We start from the raw sequence: 10,071 nt of genomic DNA, 5'->3' as shown, positions 1-10,071 counted from the left end.
GAGTGGCTCTCCCTGGCAGGCAGTGACGATGCAGGCCTGTTGAGACCCGGCAAGGAATGAGCCAAGCAGATTCTGTTTGCGTTAATCCTGCCAGCGCAGAAGCTGCATCTCAGGGTACAGTGACTACAAAATGAGCTTTCGGGCCACGAGCATCTTCCAGCAGAATCTGGGGGTGTCGAGGCTGCCAGACACAGCAGGCATGCCCGCCTGATCCCATGTTGGACAGGCAGGGCTCGTGGCTACCCCAGCTTGCTGTGGGGAAGGGTGCAGAGAATCGAATCCCAGCTGCAGCTGGTTCCTGACAGGCCAGGCAGCACTTTGGCACTGCAGATTCATCGTCTTCTCTGGCACCCAGCTTGAGTGCCAGCCTTGAAAAAAATCAATCAGCTGTGCGTCTAATGAATTATAAGCTCTGAGCACCTTGAGCCTGTGCCATGAGACAGGCTGAGCTCTGCATCCTGGCTTGGTGGAGCCCCTGGATGTGACCAGCCTCCTGCTGCGGTGTGACTGCAAAACGCCTTCCCCACCGCCCTGGGCAGTGTGGCTGCTGCCTGACAGCGAGCAGCAAAGCCCTAAGAAAGGATTGCCATCAAGCGTTCATGGTGCAGGCTTCCTGGGGCATTTATTCTGTCTCTTGTTCATGGCAAGGTGAGGCGGGGATTCATCACGTCAGGTCCTGTTCCTCCTGATTCGATTCTGTGTCTGACCTTGCCCAATCATACAAAACCATCCCCCTCTACCAGCAATTTAGGTCGAGGAAAGTACGGACACCCCTCATTATCCAAACATTGTCAATTCCTGGAAACACTTTGGAGAGCAGATTTTCAGACATCAGGGCTTCATCCCTTTATGTGAACGGGGAAAAAATATTAATACATTCCCAGGCCAACAAAAAAAAATCCCCAACCAATTTTCCAAATATCTCTTAAAACACTCTTAAACGCCTAGATAGCAATATGCTAAGGAGGCTTGCACAATGCCAACATTTACAACTCCTGCTTTCTAATGAGTCTACATGGGATGAACTTCTGGATGGGGATGTTCACACGCAGTATTTAACTGCACTGAATGCAGTCAGACTGGAATTATGTTTTCCTTCTACACTGTAAGGGATGTGCATAAAATGTTAACCGCACAAATGAGGTAACAGGTGAAAGACAGAAGCTAGGTCACATCCAGCTTGGGAGGAGCAACATGGGAGCTAGAAACGGCTAGACCCCAAGAAAAGGGAGGGAGGGGAGGAGAGTGACACTGCAGAGCGGCTCTGAATGATCTGGCAGGATCCCAGTGGGCAGGGAGCTGAGATGCCCACTGCCGTGCACCCACCCTCTAGTGGGCACCTCCAGGCACTTTCTTATTCTAAGTGAACTTGGGTAAAACGTTAACACATTGTTAAGGTAGATAATTTAGATCAGGAAAAACTGGGGTGGGCGGAGGGATCAGTACTGGGTTTTGCCTCCCAAAAGGTAACTGGGCAGTGACCGTGTGTGGCAGGGACAAATGCATTCGGGCGCTTGACGTTCAGCCCTCCCCTTCCCCTACCCACTAAAGAAAATGTCACGTTTGCCGTTTGCCGTTTATGTCCGCCTCATGCTAAAACGTGGAGCAGAAAACAAGGCCAGAGCCGTGAGGACTGGCTCCGCGGAGCCTCCGGGAAAGAAAAGGCTCTGGAAAAGCTCTGGAGTGAGACCATGGGAGGGGAGAAATATGCGGTGAGAGAATCGGAGGGAAAGTCAGACAGAGGTTTAGAGGAGTCGAAACAACTGGATCTCCTCAAAGGGTTTGGATGAACTCAAGTCATTTTTCCAATTGCTTTGAGTGTCTGTTGCTTCTCTTAGCGGGATGCTGACCTAAGAGCAAGGCAAATGGGGCCGCAGAGACACTCAGTTTATGCTGGGACGTTCAGTTCAGTCTGCTCAGATTTAATTTGGGCAGCAGCATTCACTTTTTAAGGGTGCTATAGGTGCCACCAGAAAGTCTAGTGTTCAAAAGTGTGCTACAAACACAAGGAGGCTGAGTGCCACCTGGTGCCCTGTCACAATACCTTGTTACTCATCCACCCCAGCGCACCTGCGCTTTCCCAGGGCGGCCTCGATCACAATCCCCTGCTCTCTGGTGGTGTTGCGAGCACTCCACCATGAACATGTTTCAACTGAGTCTTCTTAGTGTTGACGAGAAACTAAGCCCAGACGGAACAGGCAGTTCCCCCAAGCTCCCTCAGGACATGGTGAGTGTGGGATCTGGACCCAGGCAGGCTGGCTCTGCAGCCAGGCCCTTCACTGCAGCTGCCCTTCAAAGAATGCCTGGCTGTGCAACACTGCACCCTGAACCACCTCCTGTCACCACTCATGAGGCCTGTCCCCCCCTGCATGGCTCACACTTGCAAGTCATTGTCAGGACTTACCTGACAATGTTATGTGTTACAATCACATAACCTTGATTATTGACTTGGTTCTGCTATGAGCCTCGCCCATCACACCCCTCAAACCTATAGACCTCCCCAAGCCCCAGATTCTTCCTTGTCAAGCGGGGGTTGTTGTGAAGGACCCACGAGGCAGCACCTGTGTGGAAGGTGTGGCGGCCCAGGGCCCACCTCAATCACCTGCAGCACAGGTCCCCAGCCTCTGCCTGTGGACCCTCACTGGCCCCAGGAGCACATGGCCTGTGCTGGGCAAACTAGAAGCACCAGGAGGTCATGGCCAGGAGCAGGAAGTGGTGGTCAACACCGAGTTTTCCAGCCCTCCAGGGGCAATTCTGACACATGACGCAACATAGTCGCTTAGACACCCCCACCAGAGAAATCAAACCCCAAGATCCTCAGTGATGGCCTTGTCTGTGGTCACCCTATTCCCCAGACTTGCTCCCTTCCAGGTTTCAGTGCCACTTCCTCACGGTACTGCTGGACCACCGCCCATGTTAGCCACTTGCACCCGAATCCTCAGCTCGAGGTCTGCTTTGGGGCGACCTTATATTAAGAGAGCACAGCCTGACACCTAGTAAATACTAAGCCCTCAGCAAAAGGTATGTGTGTGATATAGAGGGAAAAAAGATTCATGCATGCCTGCATGTGTGTATGTATGCATATGTGTACCAATATGCACTTGCAAATGTGGAAATCTATATGAATGTACATGCATTTATCTGTATGTATATATGCATGCATACAGATATGTGCATGTATGTGTATGTCTATCTGATAGCTGTCTATATCCACATATGTATATGTATGCATATAGATGTGTGCATGTATGTATATGTGTGTATATCTACATTATGTGTATGTGTAATGCATGTGTGTTGATGTCAGTGCATGTGTGTATATGTACATGAATGCACATGCATGTATAAATGTGTATATATGTGTGTACATATGCATGCATGTGCATATTTAAATATAGCAGTGTGTGTGTTTGCATAAGTGTATATGGGCATATATGTGCATATATGTATAGTCATGTGTATATAGATGTGTGTTTATACATAAACATGTGAGTATATATCAATGTATATACCTATATGTGTATATATGTATTATACATATATGTGGATGTGGGCATAAGTATTTGTGGGTGCACGCATGTGTACTGTATATGTACACATCTATAAGATGCACATTTCTGTGTGTATCTGTAGGTCTATACGTGCATGTGCATGTGTGAGTGTACATGTGCATACATAGGTATATGTGTGTATGTATATATGAATGTGTGTCTGTATGTGTATTCATCATGTGTGTATGTGTGTGCCCATGTGTGTGCATGTGTTCCTGTGTGCACATGTGTGTTCCTGTATGTGCATATATGTACATATGCGTGTGTCCACAGCTGTGATGTGAGAGTCACACAGGAGGAAACAGGTGCTTCCTGACTGCACCCCCAGAAAGTATTCTCCGAGGGCCTTTCAGTGACTCTCTGCTGGCCTCACTTCCAGGCCCCCACGCTGGGCCTTATCCCACCTCTCCCTGCCCTCGGCTCCTTCTTTGCACAGGTTCCCATTCACCAGAGGTCCCCGACTTCCTCCCCACACCAGGTTACCCTGGGAGGTGGGAAAACCGGAAGAGGAAACCTCACAGCAGAGCCCGCCGACAGCTGCTCAGTGGCAGGACCCAGGGCGGCTGGAAGGAAATGAAATCCCCTCTCACTTAACAGCCTAATAAGGATTTGAACCTGAGTCTGCCAGGAATTGTCAGTTTAGCTGCTTTCTCAGATGTGAAGAACATGTCTGCGCTTTCAAGCATGCCCCGGGGAGGAGCCGTGACAGGCTGGAGGGGAGGATGGCGCCTCTTGCTCAGGCTCCACCTGCCCGAGCCTCTCTGCGAGCCCCCAGAAAACAGCACCGACCCGGCAGGGGAGCCAGTTGCATAGATGAGAGGGGGCAGCTGCCCCGGGAGACCAGCGCTTGCGGGGGAAAATGATGTCAGCAAGATGCAGCCTCAGCGCAGCAAGGACTCACTTAAAGACATTTCCAGCTGACCTGGGCAACCTGATCCTCCTGGGAGAGGGGCCCACAGACTCAGAGGAGCTGCACAGCTCAGAGCCCAATCCTCAGGGCTGTGCACTTAGCCAGACAGACTGAGCTGCATGAAACTGCTTTGTCATTCACATTGGGCCATTCACACTGTCCCACGTGGAATCCTCACCCCTAATCCTGCCGGCAGGGAGCCAGGCCCAGGGCCCCGCTCTTCCTCCTTCCGCCTCATGTGCTCTGCTCAGCCACCTTGGCCTCCTTCTAGGTCTTCAACAAGAGGCTCATCCCCCCTCCCAGGGTTTGCTCTGGCTGCTCCGTCTGCCTGGAGTGCCCGTCCCAGCTCCTCACAGGTGCGGCTTGTTCTGGGCAGTCAGGTGCTTCAGGCTTCCCTGCCCCCTGCCACCAGCCTCCTATCTAATTTCATTCTTGCAGCTGGCCCTTTCCTACTTTGTCTTGTTTAACTCCCTAGCAGTTATTTTCTTCCCTCTCCCTGGAAGGTAAGACCCCTGGTCATCGTGGGCCTTGCGTGTGTTACTCATGCTGCATCCTCGGAGCCCAGAGGCATGGAGTAGCTGCTCACTAAATCCTCACGGAATGAATGAATGATTGACCATACCCATCACATTAAGCCTTATGGGATTATTATCAAGAACGTCCTGTTTAATGCTGGGGACACGCGGCCCCACTTCCATCCCTGGGCCTTGGTGTACAGACCAGAAAGCCCGGGACGGACCACCCGTCCTCCCTACAGGGGACTAACTTGCACAAACCAATGGGCATCAGCACCCGTGGGGAGCAGCCGTGACCCCTGGGTCCTCGGTACCAGCCACAAAGCCAGTTCTGAGTTTGTTCAGAATCCTGCTTAGAATGCAGGATGCGCCTACACTAGAGATCTCTTAATACGACCACCAAACACCATGGGATTTTCAAAGGTAGCTGTCACAGCCACAGTGCACAAGCTCTGTTCCTGGCTTGCTTCTGCCATCTGCTGGCCACTTGATAAAAGGCACTGGGGGATTATTTTCCAGTCTCTCTGATGCTCTTGTTTCCTTGTGGGAGGAACTCATCATCACCTTTCTTGATCTTGACAAGGGCTGCTTGGCAGACCTGGCCCACAAGTAGTGCAATTCGGGAAGATCCTCGACCCCTTGTGGGTGGGGCAGTCATCCGGTCCTGCATCTTATGACTTCACACGTTAAAAACGTTAACTTGCTAAACACTCAATGTGAAACCTAGGAGTAAGGGACAATTATCTTTACTGTCTACAACAAGGATGTTCAGGCACAGAGAGGCTAAGTAAGTTGTGCAAAGTCACATGGCTACAGAGTTGTGGAGCCGAGATTGGGACTCAAGCAATAAGGCACTTTGATGGCAGGCACCTTGACGGGACACCCTTTACCGACAACTATGCAAACAGCCCAGGTGCTCCTGTGACCCCTGATCCAAGGGGTACCACCACAGCACCAGAGAGACAGGGATGTGGGAAGAGCAGAGGACAGAAGAGGACACGTGCATCTAACCACTCGGAGGACAGGAGAAGGCGCCCTAGCCTTCTGAGCCGCCATCTTCCAATCAGGAGGATGGGACCACTGGATACACAATCTCGTGGCTTTCTCGACAGTTCTCTGAACAGGACAGAGAGGCAGGGAAGCATAGTGGTTAGAGCACAGGCTTTTTGGTCAGACAGAACTGGGTTAAAGATCAGACACTTCCACTCACTCTCAATGAGTCCGTATCTGTAAGCCTAAGCTTCCCTCACACATGATGACCAAAAAAAAAAAAAAAAAAAAAAGGAGGCCACGTGCAAAGCTTTTAGCATTGTTTCTGGTTCAGGGTAAGGACTTAATACATGTTTTCTATCATTATAACCACATTAAAGGCTCTGAGAAGCCCTGCAGGAAGGAAAACTACTTGTCTTTATCTCAGCCATCCCCATGCTGGCTACCCACCATGGAGCCCGCAGCTCTGTCACCCCATGGAGCCCATGTGCCTGGTCCATTCAAACTTTCCCTCACATGGGAGCCTCAGGCCCCACTGGAAACAGACTCAGGAGACAAGCCCAGGTCTCCTGCTCCCAGCTCCCCGCTCTGTATTTCTGCTTCCATCCATCTACCCCGAAAGCAGTTTTTACAACCCATCAACCAAAGAACTCAGAGACAATTCTCCAAGGCTCTCAGGAGGGAATATTTCATCTCTGGCTTCTACAGTGCTTATTTGTCAGTTTTACAGACCAGAGGCAATTAAGAGTCTAAGGCGAGAAGGCTGTTTTTAATAATTCTATCATTATTCTCAATTTTCAGCACCACCACACATGAAAAACCCATTTCCAATTTCCTTAAAGGTGTTAAATGGTTTTTGCCCTGTGTTGTAAAACTTTGCAGTCAGCCAAGCTGCTGCGAAGCGGGCTTGCAGCATCGGGTCCTGAGCTGTGGGAACGACTTGACTGGGCCTGATATGCTGAAGCCCACTCTTCCCCCAAATGTTCAATTCCCAGCACATGCCGCGCGGGTCACTGTGGATTTCAGGGTGGACTCACAGCGCTGCTGGGTGTCGCAGTCCATGAAATTTCACAAGACTCAGTGCAGGGCACCTCCACCCGCCCAGGCGCAGGCGGGATGTGAACCGGAAACCACTCTTTCCTGCCGGTCAACACCCAGGAACTGATTAAGTAACCTGGTGCCCAGCCCCTCTGACAGTCACAGAGCCAAGAAGAGGGAAGTGAGGCGGCATCCAAGGCGGCCCCTGCAAAGAACTAAGCAAGGCAAGCTCAAGGGGTCCAGGACTCCACAGCAGCTGGTGGAGGGGCAGGAGGGGCTTTCCGTTTTCAGGGCATTGAAAGTCCTTGAAAGGAGAAAACTTTGATTAAGAATGGCAAGGCCTGGATGCAGAAGGTGGGAGACCCCTGCCCTTAGTAACTGTCATAGTTGCCGGTGACAACTGTGATAAAGAGATGACTTCCCATGGCACGCACTTGCTGCCCTCCACGGTTCTAGGCTCATCACAGAGAACTCTTCATTTTCATGAGGCCCCGTAAGGACATCCCTATTCCTATGATCCTTATCAATATCCTGATGTTACAAATGAGGGAACCGGGACACACAGACGCTGAGGAACTTGTCTAAAGTCACATCATGGGGACAGAGCCTGGGACACAGCCGCGAGAGGGACAGACAGGCCCTGCCCCTGTGCGCCAAGCCATCTGCTGGGGAGGCAGAAATCAAACAACTCGTGGCTGCCCTTGTGCCCAGCGCCGTGGGCAGGAGCGAGCTGCTTTGAAGAGACAGCGTGGTGACCTGCCCTGCTGGCCCAGGCAGCATCACACAGCAAGAAGGCGGCTTTGAAGGGTTTTAAACAGAGTCGTGTTCCACGTCCACAGAGAGAGGGCTGCAAGCCTTTGTGTTTTCCACACTGTGTTATATGGCGTTGGGGTTCACAGACCTGCCTCGGAAGCTGCTCATGGGCAAATGGATGACCATGGGTGGGGAAGGAAATTTCCCTCAAATACACACATGCTTCACCTAGAGCAGCCAAGCTGTTGGTATGTTTGTGTGTATTCATGTGTGTGTGTATGTTTGTGTGTGTGTCTTAGGCCTAACGGTTCACTGAGTTTAAGGATCTCTCAGCTCCCTTTCAGCCCAAATGTTTCGTAATTTGGTGATTAGCACACAGTGACCAGGCAATACACGTTCATCAAAATGCACCAATGAGACAGAGACAGGAGAGGATGTTTTGGCAGCAAACAAACATCCAGGAGGCACGGTACACCCCCATCCCCGGCCCCAACCTCAGAGAGACGATCGGGGAAACAGAGGAAATTAGTATGAAATGGCCAAAGAGACTTACCAAGCAACATCAGACTCCCTGCGACGTGTGTGCTGATGGGACAGAGCGGGAGTTATTCCTACACTTAAGAAATAACCAAGCATTCTGCATGCCCAAAACCAATTTGGGTTTTAAATACCTTTCATAATTTTTCTGACTACAGAGGTAATATATCCTCAGGGCATAACATTTAGAAATTGTAGAAGAGTATTTTTAAAAATCCAACCATTGAGCAATAACCATTATAAAAATTTTACTGTCTTCCTTTCTTGTCATTTATCTAGGCTCATACAGATATTTGGGGCTTTTTTCACAAAAATAGGAAAATGTTAAAAAATGCATTCTAATATTCTCTCAAGATTTTATTAGATTTATCATAACCATAAAAGATCTGAACACTTTTAACGACAGCATATTATTCCATTTCCATGGAATTACGGTAATGAATCTCCTACTGGTGGGTTTCAGTTGCTTCCACATTTGAATGTAAATAATTTGGGGGCAGTTCTCCTTCCATCAATGGCAGACTAGGCTGAATACAGTCGAGGTTTTGCAGGCACACACTGTGCCCAAATTAAAGCCACAGCCCAGGATGTTGGCCGTGGAGAGATGATGCTTTCAACTCTATCAACTCTTGAAGTTGGTGAACTGTGGCTTCTCCCCTTCAGGCGCTGGCAGACCTTCTCCTCACACTCTTGGCTCTTTGCTGGGCTGACAACTCCCTACTTGCCCTGCAGGCCTTCCCTGAGCTCTGGGGTCTTCTTTCTGCCCGCTTCCATAGCTCCCTGTGGCTGCCGCATCTCAGCACTGCCATCCTACGTGACTCTTTGTCCACGCCTACCTCCCTAGACCATGCACCCTTTGTGAGCTAGGTCTTTGTCTTCCACATGGAAGTTCTCATTAAACACTTGAATAAAGGAATGAATAAACAAATGAATGAACAAACAGTCTAACAAAGAAGGAGCACATGGGCTGACCTTGCAGGGCTCTCAGGCCAAATCCTGGAGGCGCCTTCTGCAGCGTTTCTGTCTCCCAGCCGCTTTACCTGTTGCTCAGGCTGCTCCTCAGAAGTGGCGCATGCAGGAAGCACGTGCTTGTTTGTGCTGGCTCCATGTTTGTTTGCATTTAGGATCACGGAGTTTACTCAATTAAGCAAGAGTGGAGAGGAGGCACTGCCTCTATTCAGCAGACGAAACAAAGAGAGAAAAGGGGAAGATGCCTACGGCAGATTTCTCCCGCTTTCAGTCTTAAATACATAACTAGTTTCCCGATGCTAATTTTCCTCTTTATGATCTTGTCCATCTGTGCACGGCGATGAGGTCTAATCCCCTGTGGTCCCGAAAGCCACGTGGCAATGAGTTTCCAGGCCACGTCCCTATTGCACCAGAACAGCCCACGTGTGTCTTTGTGAGCATGTTCATAGTTAACCTTGTTGATCATTACATGAAGGTATTTAATCCTTACAACAAGCCTGGGCGACAGGAACTCTTACTGTCCAAATTGCACAGATGGGGAAGCTGAGACACAGAGAGGTAACGTAACTTGCTCAAGGCTACACAGCCAGCAGTGGCAGAGCCTGGATTTTAATCCTGACAATCTAACTTCAAAACCTGTACCTGTGATCAGCAGCTAGCCCTCAATAGCCAATGTGCTGATTTCTCAAGAAATTCCAGCACATTTCCGCCATATATAATCAGCCTGTTATTTCCAGCGAATATAAATGCCATGGGTTTAATTTAATGAAAGCTGTTATCGGAAAAGATACACCAAGATAATTAATTC

The 10,071-nt window shown here is 49.9% G+C and overlaps 2 long non-coding RNA genes across 2 annotated transcripts in view; both read right to left on the bottom strand.

Moving 5' to 3' along the window:
- LOC111555681 overlaps nucleotides 1-9,564 on the bottom strand; it is a 47,533-nt gene extending 37,969 nt beyond the window's left edge. The window contains exon 1 of the long non-coding RNA XR_002735597.3: nucleotides 9,267-9,564. This is a non-coding gene — a long non-coding RNA (uncharacterized LOC111555681). The remainder of the gene's footprint in view (nucleotides 1-9,266) is intronic.
- LOC111555682 lies at nucleotides 5,087-7,084 on the bottom strand. The gene is made up of 2 exons (XR_002735598.2): nucleotides 7,004-7,084; nucleotides 5,087-5,699 (listed from the first exon to the last, which is right to left on the bottom strand). It is a non-coding gene; the product is annotated as an uncharacterized LOC111555682 (long non-coding RNA).
- Nucleotides 9,565-10,071: the final 507 nt, after the last annotated feature.

Source organism: Piliocolobus tephrosceles, chromosome 20, assembly GCF_002776525.5.
Source record: "Piliocolobus tephrosceles isolate RC106 chromosome 20, ASM277652v3, whole genome shotgun sequence".
NCBI classification, from domain to species: Eukaryota; Metazoa; Chordata; class Mammalia; order Primates; family Cercopithecidae; genus Piliocolobus; species Piliocolobus tephrosceles.
The sequence above is the reverse complement of the archived record's forward strand: the minus strand, read 5'-3'. Positions and strand labels throughout refer to the sequence as shown.